We start from the raw sequence: 24,621 nt of genomic DNA, 5'->3' as shown, positions 1-24,621 counted from the left end.
ATCGTGAAAGATCCAAATCACGAACAAGGACAAAAGCAGAAGATAAACACACAATATCTGGAAAGATGGAAACAGAACGGGAAAACACAAATCGTCTTTCCAAAAACCAAAACAAACAAAAAACAGAGATAATATTAATCGAAAACGAAAATAAATTTGAATTGATTGAAACCGAGAGTCACAGGAAAAAATCTAGCTCCAAAAACAGAACTGACCAGGAAGAGAAAATGGAGACTGAGGAACCAAGCAGTTCAAGTAAACACAAAACAAAAACCACTCAAAGCACAACAAATCAATAGAATACTAGATATAAAAACCTAAACAAAAACCAAACAGAAAAACAGAAAAAAAAGAAAGAAAAAAACGAACTTACTTATGGAAATGAATAAAAACCTCATACAGTGGAACTGTAGAGGCATAAAACCAAACTACGAAGAAATCAAACATATAATAGCACAATATGACCCCAGCATAATCGGCCTACAGGAAACTCTTCTAAAAGAAACGGGCACCATCAACTTCAAAGGATACCACATCTACAAACAAACAGATCACAAACAGATAATCGACCAACAGGTGGCACTTCAATTATAATTTAAAAAAACAGATACCACATATAAAATTACAACTCCAAACAAACCTTCAAACAATAGCAATTAAAGCTACACTCCACCGACCAACAACTATTTGTTCAATATACATTCCACCTAAACATAAACTAAATAAAACCGAAATTGAAGATCTGATAACACAACTCCCCATACCTTTTATATTAATGGGGGACTTCAACGCCCATAACAAAATGTGGGGAAGTGAGAATATTAACCAAAATGGGAAAATCATTGAATCATTACTGGAATCACCTGAAGTAACTATATTTAACGACAAAACACACATACCTTCACCCAGGCACAGGAACGACATCAGCTATTGACTTAACACTATGCTCCCCCACAATATTTATGGACTTCCAATGGGAGGTACATAACGACCAGTGCGGCAGCGATCACTTCCCAATTTTTCTCAAAACCCAAGAACCTACAACAGAAGAAACAAAACCAAAATGGCAAATTTATACAGCTAACTGGACTGAATTTAGCAAACGTTGCACAAACCTAATTAATCAAGAAATAGTTAGCAAACCAGATCCTATGTTAGCTTTCACCAATACACTAAACGAAATAGCAATCAAGACAATCCCAAAATCTTCCACCAAACCACACCCAAAATCAACGCCATGGTTCACAATAGAATGTAAGCAAGCAATAGCCAACAGGAAAAAAATGCTAAAACACTTCGAACAACATCCTACAAACCCCAACCTTCAAAAATACCTACAAGCCCGAGCAAAAGCGCGCTATATTATAAAAAAAAAGCAAAAAAGAAACCTGGCAAAACTATATTTCCAAATTGAACAACAACACGCCATCAAAAAAAAAACATGGGAAATAATAAGAAAAATAACTGGAAAAAAAACTTGGAACACCAATAAATAATATAAGTACACCAAATGGTAGACAAACTATAGACAAAAAAGAAATAGCAAATGAATTCAGCAAAAACTCATCATCCAAGCACTACTCCCCCAAATTCCAAAAATACAAAAACAACGCAGAAAAAGAAAAACTCAATTTCACATTCAATAACAAAGAATACTATAACACCTCTTTCACTATAACAGAACTAAAAAATTCATAAAAGTAAAGATACAGCTACCGGTCCAGACGACATTCACTATCAATTTCTGAAAGACATGCCAGACACATCTCTCAACATTCTCTTACAGATAATTAACAACATATGGTGGACTAACAATTTCCCAAAACACTGGCTCGACTCCAATATCATCCCAATTCCTAAAGCAGGAAAATACCACTCCAACCCTACCAATTATCGTCCCATCGCCCTAACAAGCTGTATATGCAAAACAACAGAAAGGATAGTCAATACAAGACTAATGTGGCATTTAGAAAAATATAACCTCATCTCTACACACCAAAGCGGATTTAGACAAAATCAAGGTACTAATGACCAACTTATTCGGCTAGAAACATATATTCGTAACGATCTAATAAGAAACCACCACGTGGTCTCAATCTTTTTTTATATCGAAAAGGCGTATGACACCAGTGGAGATATGGAATCTTGAAAGATATTCATAATATGGCAATCAGAGGAAACCTAGCAAAATTTATCCAAGAATTCCTATCCCACAGAACATTTAAAGTATGCCTAGGAAATACAACATCAGATCAATACACACAAGAAACAGGGGTATCACAGGGTAGTGTACTATCTGCCACCCTTTTTCTAATTAAAATCAACGGTATAATCGAAAATGTTAACATGGGATTCGAAAAAACATTTGTTGATGACTTTTCAATAACTTGCTCATCAGCAAATATGGCAACTATTGAAAGACAAATGCAACATTGTCTTAACAAAATAGATCTTCGGGTTAACCAAAATGGATTCAAAATGTCCAAAAGCAAAACCACATGTATCCACTTTTGTAGGAAACGAAAATACCACCTTGACCCACAGCTCAAACTAGATGGACAACTAATACCAGTAGTACAACACCAAATTTCTAGGGATCATTTTAGACAACAAACTAAACTTCAAGGAGCACATTAACAAATTAAAACAAAAATGCTTAAAAGCAATAAATATCTTAAAAATAGTATCAAATCTAGACTGGGGAGCAGATCAAGCTAAAATGCTCAAAATATATCGCTCACATATCAGATCCAAACTGGACTATGGTTGTGACATATACAGCTCTACTTACAAATCCTACAAAAACAAACTACTAGCAATACAGAATCAAAGTTTAAGACTTAGCCTGGGAGCCTACCGAACTTCTCCAATAGAAAGCCTTCACGTAGAAGCCCAAGAACTACCCCTGCACTTAAGATGGAAAAAACTAGCGTTACAATACGTAACAAAACTAAAAACTAACCCCGAAAACCCAACATACAAAACTACCATCAACCCACAATGTACAAACTCTTATTCAAGGAAACCAAAAAGTATACCCTCCTTTTGACACAGAATTAAAGAAATAATACATCAAATCAATGAAAACCCCGACAATATAATTGCTCAGAAAACAAACGACAGACCACCATGGACATTACACAAACCAGAAACCGACATAACACTTACTGCTTATAAGAAAAGCATTACAAATAATATAACAAACAGAAGCAACTTCGGAGTACTAAGAGAAAAATACGCAGAATACATAGAAATATACACCGATGGGTCTAAAACTATAAATGGAACAAGTGCAGTATGCACAGATGGACAAAAAACGACTGCCCAACGAGGCTTCAATATATACAGCCGAGGTGCAGGCCATCAAAATAGCTTTCAAACACATCAAAGACATCAACGAACAAAATGCCATAATATATACAGACTCCCTATCCTGTATCATGGCCCTTGAAGAAAAATCTAAACACCCTTTTATCACAGAAATTATACAAGAATACAATGAAATAACCGAAAAAAAACAATAAAAAATTATAATAGCCTGGATGCCAAGTCATGTCGGCATTCCAGGAAATGAAAAGGCAGACAAACTGGCTAAAGAAGCCACAAACCACCAAATGGAAAAACTTAAAATACCACACACAGACCTAAAAAGAAAAATCAACGAATATATAGAAAACAAGTGGCAAGAGGAATGGAACAAATGTACTGCAAACAAATTACACGAACACCAACCAATAATTAAAAACGAAAAACAAAACATTTTTAAAGGAAGAAGAGAAGAAATTTTACTAAACCGAATAAGAATTGGACATACAAAATTAACTGATTCCTAGCTAATCAAAGCGGAGGAAACACCAAATTGCACACTCTGCAACCAACAACTACCATCTACTGACAGAATGTAGAAAACACAAACACACTCAAAAGAAATATTTTAAAACAACAAACATTAGAAAAGTTTTCCAAGAAGTGGAACCCCAACAAATCATAAACTATTTAAAAGAAACAAATGTATTCAAACTCCTATAAAATAAACAAGTAAAATTCAGTTTAGAAAAACAAATCTCTTACAACTAAAACAATTTTTCGGAAAACCTAAAACATCTTGATTCAAAAGATAAACTTTTTAAAGAAACTTTAAAAAATTTTTACAAGAAACTAAAAACCTATTATATCAACAAAACTTTTTGGCATTAAATGACTCTTAGATGTTGAAATGCCGTTAAACAAACACACTCACTCACTCACTCACTCACTCACTCACATAGCTAGCAATGTCAAGAGGTTCCTGAAAGAGTGTGATATTCCGTGTTTGGATTGGCATTACATCAAGCAACAGTTACGCAATGATAACATTTCAAATTTGGAAGAACTTTGAACAAAAAATAAAGAAAAGTGGGATGCCCTTTCCCCGGAGAATTGCTGGAGTCTAATTCAAGGTAGTTCCAAAAGATTGCAGACTGTCAAATTGCAGAAAGGCTATGCTATTAAATATTAACTGGTTCATTGTGTTCCTGATGCATTTGTGTTACATTAATGTCTTAAAGTTACATTTAAATAACAATTTTCCATTGTGCGGACTTTCTTTTTGCCTCCTCAATTTGAAGTTATTTTTTTTAAATTGACGTGAACACTAGAATATTTCAATTAAAACTCAAACAGGTAAAATTATAGAAGAATAAAAGGCGAATCAAATGAGGTATAGTTTGTTTAAACAGTTACATTAAATTTAGCCTAAATTTGCAGTTTTTGAAAAAAAATTACAAGTGCGGACTTTCTTTTTTGCAGTCTGTGTTTGAATCTGCGAAGTGCCCGGTTTATTTAAAGCTACCGTGGATAGGAGACAAGAATATTAAATTGTCTAAACAGATTGTTAGAAGTGTTTCTAATTGCTTCTACTCTGTTTTCTTGCGTTTGGTATACACTACGAGACCTTTTTTTTCCTTCTTTTCGCAAAGATAGTTTGCCCTACACCCAAAATAATAATATTGTTTATCAATTTAAACAACAGTGCGATGCTGGTTATGTCGGGCGGAAATCTTTGCATTTGCTAACACGTATAAACCAGCATGTTCCATCTAAAATCCAACAGGGGAGGGTAGGATCTGGTAGTCTTCCTCCTTCTGTGGCCTTGGACTCTGCTATTGGCTAGCATTTGGTTGACAACCCATGCTGTGTCGATAAATATAAAATAGAGTGGATCGAGGTAGTAAACAGAGCAAACCCTAAAAACCATGTAAAGATTCTGCAGTCTGTCTCTATTGCGGTTTGAAAACCTTCTTTATTCCAACAAAAGGAGACAACAAAAGCGTTATTTCTCTTTGGAGAACTTTGACCCCTTTTCCCCTCATTCACCGTCCCTCGTTGTTCAAATTTTTAGTCACTTTTAAATGCCGTATATACAGATTAAAATTCTTCTTTTAATAGTTTTTTTTTTCTTAACTTTGACATATCCGAATTCACTTAGTGCTCTTTAATTTCCCCAATAATATTGTTTTGCTTGCTATCGAGTTTTTCCTGAAGAGATGATAGCCGAAAGAGCTCTTAAGAAATTTCCGCATATCATATATATATATATATATATATATATATATATATATATATAATGAATGGAGGGGGAGATGATTTCGCTGCTTGCGTTATTTTAAAAAATGTATATATCTTATATTTATTAAAGTTGTGTTTTGTGCCTGATGATTAGCCATTTTGCAATATCTTTTAATGAAATAATTGTTAAACTTGTCCAAATGTTTAAGAAACGATTGTAACACTGAAGAAATACATCTTATGATAAACATGTTACATTATATTTTTGTCTTAGTTATTTCGAAATTATAATATAATGTACCCGCCCGGTCACGCGTTGCCGTGGCTGAGTCTGCTTGAAGCAAATATTAGATTGAGTTGTATCGCAGAGACACACGTACACACACGGATGCAAACACACACGCACATACACATGCATACGCACACACAAAGACACACGCATAAACACACACGCAAACAGACGCACACACGCACACACACACACACGAACGCATAAACATACACAAACGCAGCCACACACGCACAAACATAAAACAAACACGCACACACATTCACACACACATTGCAAAAAGTCAGGAATAGACAGTTTAACAGGTTCACAATCATACAGGATGAGATTTTGAAGTATCAATTGAAATGAATGGCTCTCATTTTGGGGAGGGCTCATGTTTTGACAAGCTTCTGGGCTTGACTTTTACTCCTGATCTTAAATGGAACACGTACATCAAATCTGTTGCCAAGGCCTCTGGAAAAATGGTGGGATCTTTCTATCGATCCAGTAGATAGCTCACTGCTGATGCAAGTCTCTACCTAGCCGGGTACGTAGAAAGTTGGAGTACTGTTGCCACATCTTGGCACGAACCGCTAGAAAGGACTTGTCCTGCCTTGCTGGAGTTCAAAATAGACTTCGTAGCTTCGTAGGAGATTCCTTTTATCTTCTCTGCAACCTCTATTTCACAGAAGATATGTTGCGTTTGTCTCTGCTTTATCGTTATTTTCATGGCAGGTGCTCGATTGAGCTTCAATCTCGATTGAGCTTCACAAGAAACACTCGTCTAGCTGAAAACACTATCAATCATTCCCTCCTACTCTTTATCTGTGCCTAAATCTAAACGTAGGTTCCATGAGCAAAGCTTCCTTCTTAGAACTGCACGCCTGTGGAATTATCTTCTGTTTTCCTGCTTTCCGGCTGACTACAATATGGTTGTCTTCAAGTCCAACGTAAATAAGTTCTCGATGAGCCGTTCCACTTAAGTTAACAAATTTACCGAATTTCCATTACTAACGATTACTATGTTGACCAATTGACTACTGTATATTATTAACCCTTATCCTCGGCCTTGATAAGTGGTTATGTTTATGTAAAATATATATAGATTTATATATATATATATATATATATATATATATATATATATATATATATATATATATATATATATATATATATGAACTGCCAATTTCTGGTTATGATTAAATGTAAGAGTAAAGCAATATAGTTCACTGTGTTAGGTTTCGGCAAAAATCCAGATTTCGGCTTTATTATTCGCTTAATCTTTTTTATTTAGCGTATAAAGAAAGAATTTTAGTCGATCATACCATAAAAAAGAGAAAAAAAGAAATAACCGCTTATAAGCGTGTGCCGATATGTCGAAAAACAGTATTTAATAATAACAAGTACGATTTATGTAAACACAAAAGATTTAGCACGGAAGCGTAACTGCATAAGAGCAATAAACATCCACAGTACATTTAATGCAAAAATAAAAGAATTCTTGGCTTATAAACATGTCCCGATAAGTTGCTATTGGTTTATAAGTTCGTATTTAGTGTAATTTATTTAAATCGGTTTCCTCTTGTAGAGAATGGTGCCATATTTGTAAAGTTGTGGGGCGTTCGTTTTTATAAGTAGATTCTAGAATAACGAATTGTCAGCTCTCAGACAATGAGATTTGGAGGAATATAAGACGGGAGAATTTATTATTCTTTAGTTTGGAAAGATTATGTTATGTCTATTAGTATATGATTCAGTTAATAAGGTTACACCCCATATCTATCGAAAGTGCAAAAATCGTTCCGGTGATGGCTGGGGGCGGTATGGGGATAGAGGGACAAATAGAACTATTTCCTTTAAGGATGGTTTCGATTGTGATGATATTGCTCCTATGATGAAATGTAGGATTTTATTATAACGAATAAATGTGTCTAAAATGGCGTTCTAAAGTTACATAATATAGTGGCTAATAGTCTACATATAATAAATTTGTATGTGGTATCTGTTGTTACAAACCTACGGTAAGGGAAATTTCTGTAAACAAAATATGATATAAAAGATATGCTCCATTATTAATACTGCTAATCGTTATTATGTTAAACTAGATAAATTAATATTAATTTGATTTAATTGGTATATGAACATTATCGGATATATATATATATATATATATATATATATATATATATATATATATATATATAAGAAGAATACAATGGCTCTTTAAATGCAGACTTTTCGATATAATAAAAAGCTCGACGTGTAGGTGCAGATTAGATACAAAAGAAAAGGATATTGATAAAATAAACATATGCCTTTTGCTAGATATCGCATATTTATCTTGTTACCTACAACTTCCCACCTTTTCTGATGAAAAGCATTAGGCTTCGAAATGTCTGGCACAAAAGCATTTGTAACTCATGCACATTGTATTGTATTCCTTTCTCTCAAATTGAGCAATATATATATATATATATATATATATATATATATATATATATATATATATATATATGTATATATTATAATTCCGCAATAACCAAGATTACCATCTATCAAAACATGTGTTTTATTATATGATGTATCTCTTTGGTGTAGCAATTGTTTCATCACACGTTTTGTGATATACGAGTGTCTTGGCTATTGTTGAATAATAATAATAATAATAATAATAATAATAATAATAATAATAATAATAATAATAATCTATTGTTAATACTGACTAGCGGGACCTGCGAAAATTATACAGGAGACTCGTTAATATGCAATATATTGATGGTGACACTCTGTAGATGTTCAGCGTAAATGGAGACGTCATAATATTATTGTAGCTCTTTTGTAAAAACTGCAAAAATATTTATCGAAGCTAGCAGGGACGGCCAGCGTAGCCCGGTCGTAAAGTATGCTTGAATATGAAATTTTAATTCTTGCAAATTTCTTTAAATATGAGTTAATATTCGATCGATTTTTATATATTATAAAGTTGCGATTTCAAATATATATATATATATATATATATATATATATATATATATATCCATATGACTTTGATGTATCAGTTCGAATCGAAACTGAAACTAAAAACTTATGAATATATATATATATATATATATATATATATATATATATATATATATAACTTCAGTTCCTTCAGCTATAATCTAAACCGAACCCCAGACTTATGAAGAATTCTTGGTAAAATTATTTATGACAGAAAATGGAAGTCCACCTTCTATAAAATAAATCTCACCTTTCTGTTTAAATGTATGTATGTATGTATGTATGTATGCATGTATGTTTGCCTAAAACATTTGACGGAAGCAGCGGATTTTATCGAAATAGGTATTGTAATGAAGCTTGGTCCTTCGGACAAGAAATATCGAAGAATTGGCTAAAAACATCAATTCTTTGACCCTCAACTCAGCACTTTTCTACAAGGAGGGGTCGCTTTTTCGCTGATATAACCTCCACAATTGTCTATTTTAAACAAACATTCGTCCACCACTTTTATAGTGCTTAAACCGCTTGTTTACAAGCAAACAGTGAACCTCATATATATATATATACACACACACACACACACACACACACACACACACACACACACACACACACACACACATATATATATATATATATATATATATATATATATATATATATATATATATATATATATATATATGTCTGTATGTATATTAGGTGGGAGCAAAAATTATTTTTACACCAACGTAATATTTATAGCGAGAAAAACGCAGACAAGTTTGGGATTTTTTCCTTTGATATTTTTTAAATTTAAAATTTAGTTCAATACGAAATTTACAAAAATGTGTTATTGAAGTGAAAACATATCTATACAAATATGTTTTTGTTTAATTGGAATTCGTTGGAAAACCAATGATTCGTTGCTATCGCTATCAATTGCGACAGAAAACGCGTATCCGAGAGCTTCCAGGTGAATTACTTTTGCGCGGCATTCTTTTCAAGTGGACATTTTTGTTTCGTGTTCGTCTTTAATAAAATATTCTTTATTTGCGTTTTTCTGTTTGATCGAGCGATGCACGTGTGTTTGCAATTCTCCCGCATAAAAACAGAAGAAACAGGAGAACAAGCAAAAGGAGAGAAGGTAATAAACGAAAAAGAAAATGAAATATTAAAGAAAGTTAGAATTAAACAGGAAAGAAAGAAAGAATCAATAAATAGATGAAGGATGCAAATAATGATAAATCGAGAGAAAAAACAACAAAGAAAGAAATGAGTTAACGAAAAAAAAAGAAGGATCTAATAATGAATATATAAAAAGAAATAAAAAAAGGATAAATAAAGCATAGTAACGCGGAAAGAAAAAAGAAAGAATAAATGAATAATTACAATTAAAAGGAAGGACGAAAAAGTGGAAGAGAATATATTGATCATTTCTACAATTATATAAATGCAACTTTGTCTCTGTGTATATGAGTTCGTTCCTTATAGACTCCGAAACAGCTGAACAGATTTCCTTTAAAATTTACAGAACTTTAGTGTATAAGTCTGAGAGTGATCTTAGTGAAGCTTTGTCTCAGAATACCCCCGCTTATTACCGATTATCGATAATCAATAATCGAAACCGTTATTTTAATTTATCTATGATCAATAAGGCCATTTTTCCAAGTCGTCGATTGGCAACGACGATAGAACAGCGGGCCGTGAAAATTCTACTGCAGGTAATTTGATAGCGTGTTTTTTTTTGTTTTTTGTTTGTTTGTTTTTTTTGTTTTTTTGCATGACGTGGTCTGTAGGTTCAAACCCTGCACGTAATGTTTTCTTTTTTTGTTTCGTTAGCTGGAATAAAGTTGTATAAAATAATTTTATAAAAGAAACAGTAGGTTCTCTAGAATGCAATGTAGAATAACATATATTTTGGACTAAGTTACTGCATGGAGGCATTATAATTAAAAGGACGGAAAAAGTGGATGGATGGAATAAATAAATACTTTTTAATTAAGAGGAAGCAAGAAAAAGGAAAGAATAAATAAGTAATTATGATTAAAAGGAAGGAAGAAAAAAGACAGGAAGGGAGGAATAAATGATTATAAATAAAATAAAGGAAGAAAAAATGAAAAAAGAATGAAAAATAAAGGAAGAAAATTGCGTAAATAAGAATCGAAATAGTTATTCCTATTTACTTGCCTCCCCACGAGGACAGAGTTGAACGATATTATTATAAAAGAAAAGATAAGAATAAAATAACAAATGAAAAGAGAGTAGACGATAAATAATCTATATATAAATACGATAGCGTGTGTGTTATTTTCTATGTCACGCTTACATCCGGGTCGTTTAATTGTTATGTACTTCCATTTCTTGCAATAAACAATTTTACCAAGAATTCTTCATAAATTTTGGTATCTGTTTCGATTATAGCTGGTGGCACTTAATCATCTATTTCTTTTTTTTATCAAGAATTCTTTATAAGTTTTAGTTTTGGTTTCGATTATGGCTGAAGGAACTCGAGTTATATATATATATATATATATATATATATATATATATATATATATATATATACCTATGTTTTTTTATAAGATTTTGTTTCGGTTTCGATTCAAGCTAATGCATTCAAGTCATATGAATATATTTTTTTTATTTTTGAAATCGCAACTTCATGTTATATAAAAATCGATAGTACATTAACTCTTTAATAATATATACGAAATCTACAAGAATTAAAATATCATATTTAAGCGTACTTTACGGCCCGGCTTTGCCAAGCGTTCGTGCTAGCTTAGATAAATACCTTTTGCAGTTTTAACAAAAAATCTACTATAATAGCAGAGCGTCTCCATTTACACTGAACATCTTCAGAATGCCAACATCAATATATTACATATGAATGGGACCCCTGTGGAATTTTCACAGGTCCCGCTAGTAATTAATAAAAAGAGAATAGAATTACAAGAGAAAAAAATAAGAAAGAAAAATACATAATAAATAAAAGAAGAAAAAAAATAACGAAAGAATGAATGAAAAAACATCGTTTAAATAGAAGAAGAAAATATGTTTGAAAAAAAAAGAACGAAAGAAAAGGTGAAAAATAAATATAGTTGGAAAATAAAATAAAATAAAATATTATTTTTCTACAAAAACTTCACGACATATCTAGGCCCGGATGCCACTTGAGGATAATGATTAATGTGTGTATTGTCGTCATTTGGGATAGTAGCGTAATAATCGTTTGTAGTGATAATTTGGTATGATTAGATTATTTACGAGAACAGTTCAATAAAAACTTGTTTACTTTGGACTTGAAGGCGACGTCATTTGGAAAGTAGGCCAGCGGAACAGAGTTCCACTGGCGGTGTGTTCTAGGAATGAAGCTTTGTTCATGGAATCCATGTTTAGGTTTAGACACTGATTGAGAGTGGGGGAATTTATTGATAGAGATTTGAGCTAGACGAGTCTTTTTTGTTTTGTTTTTAGGAAGATTGGCGAAAGAGAGGCCATAGATTGGAGCTAAGTCGAACACTTGTTGTGAAAATAGCGATAGAGCAGAGACAGCTCGCAACGTCTGTACTGTGGGGAAGAGACTGGAGAGAAAAGAAAAGGGTATCGCCTAATAGATTACGAAGTCTGTTTCGAACAGTCAAGACATGATAAAAAGAACATAGAAGGACAGAAAAAAAGAAAAACAAGGAAAAAGGAAAGAAATACGAATAGAAGAAATCAATAACAAAAACAAGAAAAAGGTAGTTTGTATTTCTGACGCCTCAGCAAAAAAAAGGTATTCAGTGTTGATCTAAGAACGTTTTTGTTTGCTCCATATGCGTAATTTCGTAAAACGAACATGAAGTCTGACAACTGCCGGATATCTAGACTCGCAGGGCAACCTGACATTGCGCTTACATCATCATCATCATCATCATCATCATCAATAACAACAACAACAACAACAACAACGACAAACCTGAAATGGCTTAGCGTATTGTTGTATTGATGATAATTCTGATTTCAATTTATAACTACTTTCACAAAAGGGATAGGATTCATTCTCGTAGGACTCGCCCTTAAATCCCAGCTCCAAAACCAGGGACTTTAAGATCAAGTATTTTCTTAAGATTATTTTTCATACCAGCAACAGCAGAGTTCTGAAAACTGTCCAATCCTACCTACTACCATCTAGACTATTAAGTAGTAGTAGTAATAATAATAATAATAATAATAATAATAATAATAATAATAATAATAATAATAATAACAACAACTATCCGAACCCATGGAAATTCCACGGTATGAGAAATATACTCAATCAACAAATATGTTCTGATTAAGCTGATATTTTTCTGGATAGCTGGATGGAAAAAATATTTTTTGGACATAAAAACCAATAACATGCAGCAAATATGAATTTATTAATATTTCTCTGTAAATAATGCCCAGTTTATATTAATTATAGAACTGACTCAAAATCGAATAAATTAATAAATAATAATAAATACTCAGAAAATAATATTGTGCTACATAGTTCAATACAAATAATAAAATCACAATGCGAGAGACAATCTTTAATTTACTCCTTCAGTCCAGCACCTCTTGGCAGACTATGTTTATCTTTTGCCTTGTTTCTTATCGTTTGCTCTGTTCGAATGCTTGCATAACGTCTCGTTGACTTCTTTCGCTTCACGTCGAAATTGTGACGTGTTCCTTCCGTGCACAATTGCAACAATGATCTATGCTATTTTAATGATCTTCGCAAACATCAAAGGGATTTCATCCTCATATTCTTGTCCAGGGTTGCCAGATTGACTTTTAATGCCAAATTTTGTGAATTTGGTCTTTCTTAAAGCTGACCTTCACAAATTGCATTTGGCCTTTTTCAAAACGTAACGTACGGACTAACTTTAGATCAAGCAGAATACTAACTAGATAATAAAGGTATGGTGAATACTGGGGCTATGCAGCATATGGCAATGGTGGAAACAGTTGTAAGCATCAGGAAAACCCTCGAATACGGAAACTATCATCGTCACCATCACCATCACCATCATCATCATTATCATTGTTTTTATCGCGGCTGGAAGAAGAATCCCTCCCTAGTTTCTTTCCACCTTGTACTTTCCCTAACTAGGTGTAATCACGTAGGATCCAGTTGACTGCCGATGTTGTTTCACCGCCGTGTTTTTTTTTTTTTTACTTTTTTTAATTTTTTTCTTTTTAAATTGCTTTGTAGTCTATTCTGTCGCTCTAGATGTGCTCCTGTTGTCTGTAGATCTCTAAAAATAAAATTCCCATTTCGTTATCAATTCGTGTGATGATAATGAATTGCGCATAGATAGACATTTTTTTTTCAAATAGATAACATCATAAATAGCAAATATTTCGCTAAAAACATCCAAGAAAAACGTGTTAAACGAATACACTATGCTTATTGTGTCATGCGGTGGAGAAAAATTGACACAATAGAAAACACTAAGAGTAGTGCAAGCGAAAGATATGACGCTATAATTTTTTTTTACATGAGTGTACATAAGAGAAAAAACAAACATCTGGACCAGACAACAAATTGGAGTGAACGTGTATAATCCTAATATATAAAAGGCTGTCTGTCTGTCTGTCTGTCTATATATTTCCAAATTCTGTCTTCTCCGAGACTAAAAGTCGCAAAGCGGTGCTTGAGGCCTCAAATGATTGGAATTTTTACGGATCGTTTTTTATGGGTCTTTAGCGGTTAAAATTGTTTTTAAGGAGAAAATATTGAGTCAAAATTGAAAAAAAATCTTTAAACATTTTGTACATTCGTCTTAGTTTATTTTTATTTTTTAATCAGTTCATACACGTGTCACGTTGGTGCAGTGGTGACACCACCGGCTTAGAATGCTACTGTTTCGGTTCTAGCTGATGGCACCTAGATACTTTTTTACTTTTGAAATCACGACTCTGTGGTAATATATATGAAATCTGGACAAAATAAATATCATATTTAAGCGTATTCTTCACCTAGCTTTGCCCGGGTGACCCCCCCCCCACGCTAGTACTTGTGATAAAATAATATTTTAATGTTTGTGTTAATAAATATTGAGACTCGTGAAAACTCCACAGTTATATGCTTTATTACTTTTGTGTTACTATTACATAGTGTATGATAGGGTGTGAGATATTGTTCTTATAACACTTGTTATAAACGTATAAATTGTATGCATTGTTGTTTAGCCAGGCGATATGATATCGACATATAAACTGATTCATGGTGTATCAGAGAGTTATCACACGGGTATATATTACAGTTCATATTTACGATATTGCGCCGATGGAGCACAGAGGTGGTAGTCTGGCCTTGAGACTCTGTTTATGACTCTGTCTAAGAGTGAGAAACTAGTAGTAGATTCTCCAACCCAGATGTGGCAACAATACCCCATGCATGGATAAATTGTGTCTTTTTTGTTTTGTTTTTTTTACAAATATAAGATGCTCTCAGGTGTGAGTTTTCATAAGAAGAATAGTATATGCTTCATACCTTTTCTATTTCTCCAAGTGTTCTTCTATCTTCACTGCTGAGCTCTATGATGAACCCATAACCAATTGACACCTCAATTCTTCCTTCTCTTGTGAAACCACAGAACAACACTTTATATTTTTAAAATATGCATTTATTTCAGCTGTCTCAAATGGTCTTCACCAAGGGGCCGCATTTCGTGTCTACATGCTTGTTCTTCACAGCCTCGCTTCCTGGCTAGAAACACGTCTGTTCACTTTCGTGACCAAACTCAAACTCTTCGACTGACTAAACTTCCTGACCGCTTGACTTCAGATTCGTTACGTCATCATTCAAAAAGCACACGTATCTCAAAGTGCGACCTTTCCACGGATGCCTGCCCATGGTCATTTTGTTTATTTAACCTAGCTAATTCATGTAAATATCCTTTTCTCCTCTCTGTAACCTCTTTCCCACAGAAGAGACGTTGCGAGCCTGTCTCTGCTTTATCCTTATTTTCATGTCAAATGCTCAGCTGAGCTTCAATCTATGTTCCCCCCTCGCCAAACTTTCACGAAAAACACTCGTCTAGCCAGAAGCACTATTAATAGTTTCCCACACTCTTTATCTACGCCTAAACCTAAATGTAGATTCCATGAACAAAGCTTATTTCTTAGAACTGCACGCCTGTGGAACTCTCTTCCGTTTGCCTGCTTTCCAAGTGACTACAATCTGATCGTCTTCAAGTCCAATGTAAACAAGTTCTTGATGGACCGTCTCCCTAAATAATCAAATTTACAAAATTCACACTACTTATGTTTACTACGCTATAATCACATTGACTAATGTATACCCATTAACTCTTATCCTTGAGTGGCGTCCGGACCTTGATAAGTGGTAATTCCTGTGTAATATATATATATATATATATATATATATATATATATATATATATATATATATATATATTGTTGAACAGAGTGTTTTCTCATAATCGTCTTTTTTTTTTTTGTATTTTCTCCATTTTTCCTATGGTTGTTCTAATACCTCAATCAAATTTGTGTGAGAAAGTTCCATAGTCGAATTCGTCCATCTGTTTTTCTTTTTCGCAAGTACTTTCAACTAGTTTTCTTCAGTCGTCTTCTGGCAGATTTGATTACTGTTTCGTTTTAAATCTAGATGCTTTTACATACTACGGTTCAAATTTCATTTAAATTACTTAACATTCGACCGAGGCGTTAGAACGGCCATACAAATATTGGAGAAATTACACAAAAAAAAGACAATTAAGCGGAAACACTTCATGTTCGACAATGTCTGTCTAAGTGAAAACGTGCTGCCTAAATACACAATATATATATATATATATATATATATATATATATATATATATATATATATATATATATATATATATATGCATAGATCATCGTATAACGATTAGATCACTGTCTGGCTGACGTAAATGAACATTTAAAATTAAGATGTTTAAATTCAACGTTATTTCACGCGGTTAATGGTAGCCGAATGGATTAGGTATTCGCTAATCGAGCCAGAGATGTCTCATGTTGCGGGGTTCAAATCGTTCGACTGGTATTAATCGTGACACCCTGCACTGAAGATTCCCGAAAGGATGAAACACTAGTGTCTGTAGGTATTTAATTATTATAGTAAAAAAAATTATATATATATATATATATATATATATATATATATATATATATATATATATACACAGAGGGAGAGAGAGAAATATATTGACATATAGCTAATATTCCAACACAAGAAAATGTACGTAATTATCTCCGAATACTTGATTCATATTTTGATGAAGTACGTCTTTCACGTGTTTTGATGAATCGCAAAAGCCCACTGAACATCTAATCAGAGACAAAATTATATTCCTGATAAAATAGTTGGAAGGATAACGTCAAGAATGAGTTTATATAGAAACGTTGTTTTAATTTGAATAAAATAAAATACGCATCATGTGCGCTTGAAAGCCAAATCACAACGTAATATTAGGGAAATAAACAAATATTTTACTTGTTTGAAATTTATAACAAATATATTTCAGAGGTATACTCCATCTTCAGTGTATTATTGTGTTTCTTTTTTTTTCCTTTTCTTCTTTCTTGCCATGTTGTTGGAAAGATATTTTACCCTTTTGGAATCGAAAAGGATTTAGTAAAAAAAATGTGCTAAAATGAAATAAGATATTTAAAGTGTATAGAAGCATAAGAATTAAAATCATTTAATTATTTTAGTATTTACAGGTACTTACTTCAAAAGAAAATCAATTGAATTCAACCTACGCCCACCGAATCATCTTTTGACGCCATATTTCGATTGTGCATACACACACACACACACACACAAATATATATATATATATATATATATATATATATATATATATATATATATATATATATACAGTTGATAAAACAGCCATAGTCCTAATTCCAAGATGTTATTCATCTCACCATTTCTTTCTTTCAAGAAGAACACGTCCACGTTCATGCAGCACCTGTTTCGTAGCGCAAAAAGGTTGATATTTTTACATGTTGAATAACATCTTGGAATTTTTAATATAGCTGTTTTAATGCTCTGTAATTAAATTTAACATACATCGAGCTTCATAAATAAAAGAACTGATATAAATAAACGAATAAACGGTTAAATATAATGCAAAAAGCATATTTTTCCTATAAACACATATATATATATATATATATATATATATATATATATATATATATATATATATATATAATGTTGGTACGTTTAATCGGACTCGGGAATCGGAAAAATGGAACTTTTGGGGTATCGGAATCGGTAAAATTTGTGTATATTTTCCAATGCCAAAACGATTCTGTTAATTATTTTTTTTTAATTTGATTCTGTTTAAAGCAAAATCTTCCACTGATAGTAGCAATAATGAGATAATAAATATTTATTAATTTTAAACTTCCAGGAACGCTAAATTCTATAGATCACCCCCTACATGTGTATTTTTACGCTAGGAGAAATACATGCACATTTAACACATGTTTTTTTTTTACAGTAATCGGGAAAATAGCCACTTTATAGTTAAATATTTAGATATTTATAAAGAATCGTAATCGGTAATTGTACCGACATTACGGACGAATTTAGTGTGGAATGCGGTATCAGAATTAGGAAAAATATTGGAATCGTCCCACCACTAATATATATATATATATATATATATATATATATATATATATATATATATATACATACATATATATATATATATATATATAATTTCATCCTCTCTTCTATTCTTATTTCTCTTTTTCATTTTTCCCTCTCTTATAACAATTCATTTCTTAATCTCATTTATAATTTCCATTTTAACACTTTCTATTTCCTTGATCCGTTATTAAAATAAAAAAAAACATTGCATATCATTACTTCTCTATGACCTAATGTTTTTTTTTTCATTTTACCCTTGACATTTGTATTTATGTTTGTGTTTTCATATGGATTAGCAATGGATTTTTAACAGAACCATTTCGGATTTCCCCTGTCGTGGATGTTTTTCTCCGTTGGATTTTTAACAAATCCCTTTTTTCACTTATTCCGTTTCTTGCTTTCTCAATCTCTTTGAATCCCTATAAACTGTCTCAAACTGTGTATTATTCTGCAAAATTTATTGTATGTTTTGCAAACCTCTTCCCTCTGTTGAAAAGAACTGCATTCTTCGAAACTCCATGGAATAAGGTCTTTCTTGTTTTATTTGTATTCTTTGTCAAATAATTAATTACAGTTGCAGGTATATATATATATAAGTTCAGGAAGACTGGAGACAATGCCAAAATAAGCGGAGAACACATATCGCGCCTTGCGTTCTGAAATGGTCCCCCCTCTGGTACTAGTCAGACTCATCGTTGGTTAATAATTGGTGATCTTGCTAGAACCGGTGTGTCAGTTTGATAGTGCAGTATATATTCCGTATTCCTTCTTACAGTAAAAATAACAGTCTGCGAAATGATCAACAAAACGAATGCCATTTTTTTTTTTAATTAATGTATTTAAATGCGTACTGTTTTAGTCGACCGGACGACATAATTTGATTTTGGAACAATGTATTTTAAAATTAATGAAGTTGGGTTTGTTTTTATTTGAGCGATATCAAATTAATCGACGATGTGAATTTTAAAAGATGTGGCTGAATGGTTATAACGTATGTACAAACCTGAAATGGTCTAACGTATTATTGCACTAACAGTACTTGACTGCTGCAATAATAATATAACCAAAACTAAAAAAAACACGATCACAGAGAACCAAGAAAACCAAAGCCATAAAAATACTATGTCTATCTAACAAAGAAAAAATGGCGGCGTCTACATTAGCAGGAGCAGCTGAGAGTGAGAGTGTCGAGTGAATTAGGGCCTTGAGGAGGCTTTTTGCCACCCAAACTAAAGCAATACCAATGGCGGTGAGAAATCAATGTTAAGCTACTGTTGAGATTACGTGAAGTCACCTGTACTGGTTATAGAGAGAGGCACAGAGCACTGGAAATCCGGGGGGACTTGTTGTCACACAGACTCCGTGAAAACACCACAGGTTGATACTAGTGCCTGCATCAAATGCCGCCACATGAAAGAGTTGTGGACGGGTCTGAGAACACCGAGGAGGTAGGGAGCTAACCATATCTCAACTGTAAAGTGCGGAGAGCACTGGGGCCTTGCGGAGGCTTTTTGACATCCAAACTCCGACGAATACCGATACTCGATGGCGGGGAGAAATCAATGATGTCGGAAAGTAATCAATGCTAAGCGACTGTTCAGATTAGGTGAAATCATCTGCGCTGGTTATACAGAGAGAGTTTGAGACAACTGGAAATCTAGAGAGACATGTTGTCACTCACACTCCATGAAAACGCCACAGATTTTTGCTATTGAACAATCGCTGCGGATGGCCTGTGTACGAACTCCTAGTGAGTGACTACTACTGTTTCTTCTACTACTACTACTACTACTACTACTACTAATACTACTACTACTACTATTACTTATAATAATAATGATAATAATAAATATAAATATAAAATGAATATATAAAAGTATAATAATTGGTGTATACTGAGAACCAGACGTATCCCAGCGTTCGCTAATCTTTGGCCGGAACATGACGTCAGCAGCCCGATTAGGCCGATGAACAGCTCGGATTTAGCTGCTGTCTAATATAACACGCTGATCAGCCAATTGCTATGCGGCGCGCTAAATTACAACGAGGCGGCTTTTGGATAAATGTTGATAGACGAAAAAACAAGGCCGATAGCCATTAGTCGCGTGCTCTTGTGTAATGAATGAATGCGTGAATGTAGGATTGACATGAAATTCTTAAAGATAAACTAAAATGACCGAAAAATGGACTGAAATGACTTAAATAAAAGTAAATGACTTAGAATGACTTTAATGAACTTAAGGATGAATTGAATGATCTTAAGAATGACTTAAAAAATACTGCTTAAAAAATAACTGGACTCCTTCAAAAACAACTTGAATGATCTGGAGAATAACTTGAATTGCTTTGAGACTGACTCGTTGTAAAGTGGGTGATCATTTTACATTAAATTAATACAGAAAAGTGATCCCCCACTTTATATCACAAAGTTACAAACATAAGTACAGTATGTAGTAAGAACAGATACTACACTTTGATCTTGGCCAAAAGGCCAAGAAAAGGGTATTTATTTGCTCCCCGACCGAGCAAATTAGGCACAAGGCCGATTTTTAATGGGAGGAGTGAAGGGGAAATGGGGACCAACTCCCCGGGGAGTAGGGGAGCTGGATAGTGACAATTGGTATGAAGGGTTGTCCCTACATTGACCAAGGTTTTATATCTGGGGTTGCCCCTCACATATGGTCTTTGCTTGCAGTATATACCGAAAAGATACTACACTTTGATCTTGGCCAAAAGGCCACGTATTTATTTGCTCCCCCACCGAGCAAATTAGGCACAAGGCCAATTTTTAATGTGAGGAGTGAAGGGGAAATGGGGACCAACTACCCGGGGAGTAGGGGAGCTAGATAGTGACAATTGGTATGAAGGGTTTCCTCTATATTGACCAAGGTCTTATATGTTGGTTTGCCCCCAGATATGGTCTTTGCTTGCAGTATCTGCCGGAAAGATATTAAAAAAGGCAAAGAAAAGCTTAAAAAGCTAAGAACAGCATCTATTAACAACAAACCTTTGATCTTAACCAAAAAGGCCAAGCACAAAAGTGTTACGGGCCGACCGACCGACCGACCGACCGACCGACGGTGTGACTTATAGAGTCGCTTGCACGCGACTAAACACACCCGTTGTTACATGCAAATCATGGACAGTAGCAACAGAATGAATCTTTAAAACCTTTTCTTCCAATAAAAAATACTTCGAAAAATAAAAACTAGTTTCTTTTCAGGTTTCGTTGACAAAAAAAACTTTAAAACATAAAAAAATGGCAAAATATATTTGAAAAACAAACAAAATTCTTTTACCCTTTTTTCGAAAACATTTCCTTAAAATTATTTGCCCCCCCCCCCAAAAAATCAATTTTTTTTGCTTCTAACATTTTCTTAGCAGTTATTATTTTTTTTTTTAATGAATAATGAAACACCAACTGACGGTAGGTCGTTTTTTCGTTTTTGGTTTCTACATACGACATGTATTCATTTTGCTATTTTCTTTTATGTAACGTTATTATGATTTTATCAGCGACGTTCAGCGTAATCCGATTACTGCCGTCATGTTCCGGTCAAAGCCGAGCGAACACCGAGATACGCCGGGTAACCTTCAAAATTTCAGAAAGTTTTCAAAATATTTATTTTCAGTGAATTACAATCAAGGATCTAATTATAGATTGCTGTTATTTTTCCAAAATTTTCTATCTTTTTACAATACTCGTATACATATGCAATCGTCATCAAAGAAAAGCAAAGATATTTTTCTATTTTCTATGTTTACTCCCTCAAAATGCCGCCACTTGCACGTGCCGCCTAAGTGCGGACCGCTTCTGTTGCCCCGCCTCTGCCACCCCTGCGCCCCTTTGTTACGTCACTGCCTCAGCTCATATGACCCAAAATATCCGTGAAAGGTTAAGAAGAATGAAAAAAAAACAGAGAGGGAGAGCACTAACCAGACCTCCAGTGAAAAGGGTGTGGATAGTACAAAAACCTTGCGATCCAATTTCCAGAGAAGACTTATCTTAGTTTATAGCGATATACAAATGGTAAGCGGCTGTTGCGATAATGCGAAATCATTTGCAATGTTTATCCAAAAAGGTGAAGAGTGTTGGACATCTGGGTAGACTAGGTATCACTCAATCTCCGGAGAACACTGGTGGGGGTGGGGAGAGGTTGTAGCGGCAGTATATTAAATCTCCTGCGGATGCAGTTCCCTCGAAGTCATATGGTTGTGGACTTTCTATGTTTTTATTGTTAGTGAGCAAACACTGACGATTACCAGTGTGTATTTCACCTGGTGCACTGGCTATTCTATACAAAGTAACTTTGCGTCTAACCCAACGCATAGGCATTAAATAAATATAACACTTTAAGTTGAACAGTATCTGTAAGTACGTACTATGGGTCATCTAGTTCGTGAGTTCGTGTCGTTATGAACTTTACCACCTTATAGTAATAGGCTGATTAGTCCACCGACAAAAGGAGCGTGGACCTGTAAATTCACCCTTGTCTGTTTATCCGTTCGTCTGTTCGCCCGTTCGTCTGTCAGCACTTTTCTCAATAACTACGCCTTGGAATTTTTCGAAATTTTGCACAAACATAAAACATGATATAAGTAAATATGTAACAGAATGGATTTTCCGGGAAAACTCTGGTGCCCCCCCTAGGGGTGCCTTTCGAGTTAAAATGGCTAAAATGACACTTTTGTGCCTATTAAAAAAAAATGATAGCTTGGATTTTTATAAAACTTTCTGAAAACTTGTAACTAACTGATTTCTTTATAATTTTGTTTGTCTATACTTTGCGATAACTCCTGTGTGTTTCCCATGGGCCCTTTTAGGGCGAATAAAAATACTCCATTTTTGGAACTATTTTACTATATTTGTCCAAAATTTTCTGTGTATGTCTATTTAGCGGTTTTGCATGGTGCTGAACTCAAATTTAAATATGTTAGGGCTTTGGGGATTTGGGGGGGGGCTAAATTGGGGGGGGGGGGGGCAAATGATGGACTTTTTTTTTTGCATGGTACAGAACTCAAATTTACATATCTTAAGTCCTAAAACTGCACCTTTTGTTCATTTTCACAAGGATTTGACGTCCCCTGGGGACTTTTGGGGCTAAATGGTGGTGGGGGGGAAGAAATGCTGAACTTAGTCATTTTTTATGCCTCGTTCACTATGTACTCACGGGGGACTGTGCATGCTTCACTTGTTCAGGATATATCGTTTGTAGTTTAATGGCTTTCCTATGTATTTAATTAAATTGAGAGAATATAAATTCGGTCTTGGATTTACTTTTGGCAGCCACATAACTCTCGCTTCCCTTATTCTCTTTATTTTATCCTTTAGTCCTCACATTCCATGAGCGGTGTTTCTGACAAAGGAGGAAGAATTGCTGTTTTCTGGATCAGAATATGCACATCTAATACATATCCTTGGTTATTTTTTACCTTATTTTTAAGCTCTTTACATCAAGTGGTTTCCTGCCTCGCCTATAGTGATTTTCATAGAAAATCTATGAGCGATGTTTCTGACAAAGGGGAAGAATTGCTGTCTTCTAGGTTAGAAGCTATCCCTAGAAGATTTATTGTTGGCTAGTTTTGACCTTGAAATAATATTGTTTAGTTCGTTACATCTAGTGGCTTCATGCCTTGTCTAGGGGGACTTCCATGCAAAAAGTATATGGGCGATGTTTCTGACAAAGGAGGAAAGATTCTAGTTTTCTGGGTCCGAATCTATCCACCTAATACGTATTCTTGGTTATTTTATTATTTTATTTTATTATTATTTTTTTTTACTAATTCTTTAGTTCCACGCATCAAGTGGCTTCATACATTTCCTGGAGCGATTTCCATAATAAAATTTACAAGCGATGCAAACATCTTATGAGCGATGTTTCTGACAAAGAGAGAAGAATTGCTGTCTTCTGGGTTGGAAGCTATCCACAGAACATTTATTGTCAGCTTGTTTGTGACTTTGAAATGATATTGTTTAATTCCTCAACATCAAGTAGCTTCAAGTCTAGTCCGGGGCGATTTTCATAAAAAAGTAAATAATAAATAAATATATCCCACATGTATTATATTTAAAATTGCATTGGTAAGATACCAATTACAAAAGAAGATACTTGTTGCATTTTTGTCTACC

At 33.8% G+C, this 24,621-nt stretch overlaps 1 protein-coding gene and 1 pseudogene across 4 annotated transcripts in view; one reads left to right on the top strand and one right to left on the bottom strand.

Moving 5' to 3' along the window:
• LOC145252615 (opsin-5-like) overlaps window positions 1-24,621 on the top strand; it is a 1,137,249-nt gene that overhangs the window by 1,059,104 nt on the left and 53,524 nt on the right. The gene's annotated exons all lie outside the window — the stretch shown is intronic.
• On the bottom strand, window positions 20,858-20,995 carry LOC145252958 (U2 spliceosomal RNA; annotated as a pseudogene).

The sequence above is a fragment of the Euprymna scolopes genome, chromosome 29 (assembly GCF_053919585.1).
Source record: "Euprymna scolopes isolate OS-2025 chromosome 29, ASM5391958v1, whole genome shotgun sequence".
Lineage (NCBI taxonomy): Eukaryota > Metazoa > Mollusca > Cephalopoda > Sepiida > Sepiolidae > Euprymna > Euprymna scolopes.
This window is presented reverse-complemented; position numbering and strand designations above follow the sequence as displayed.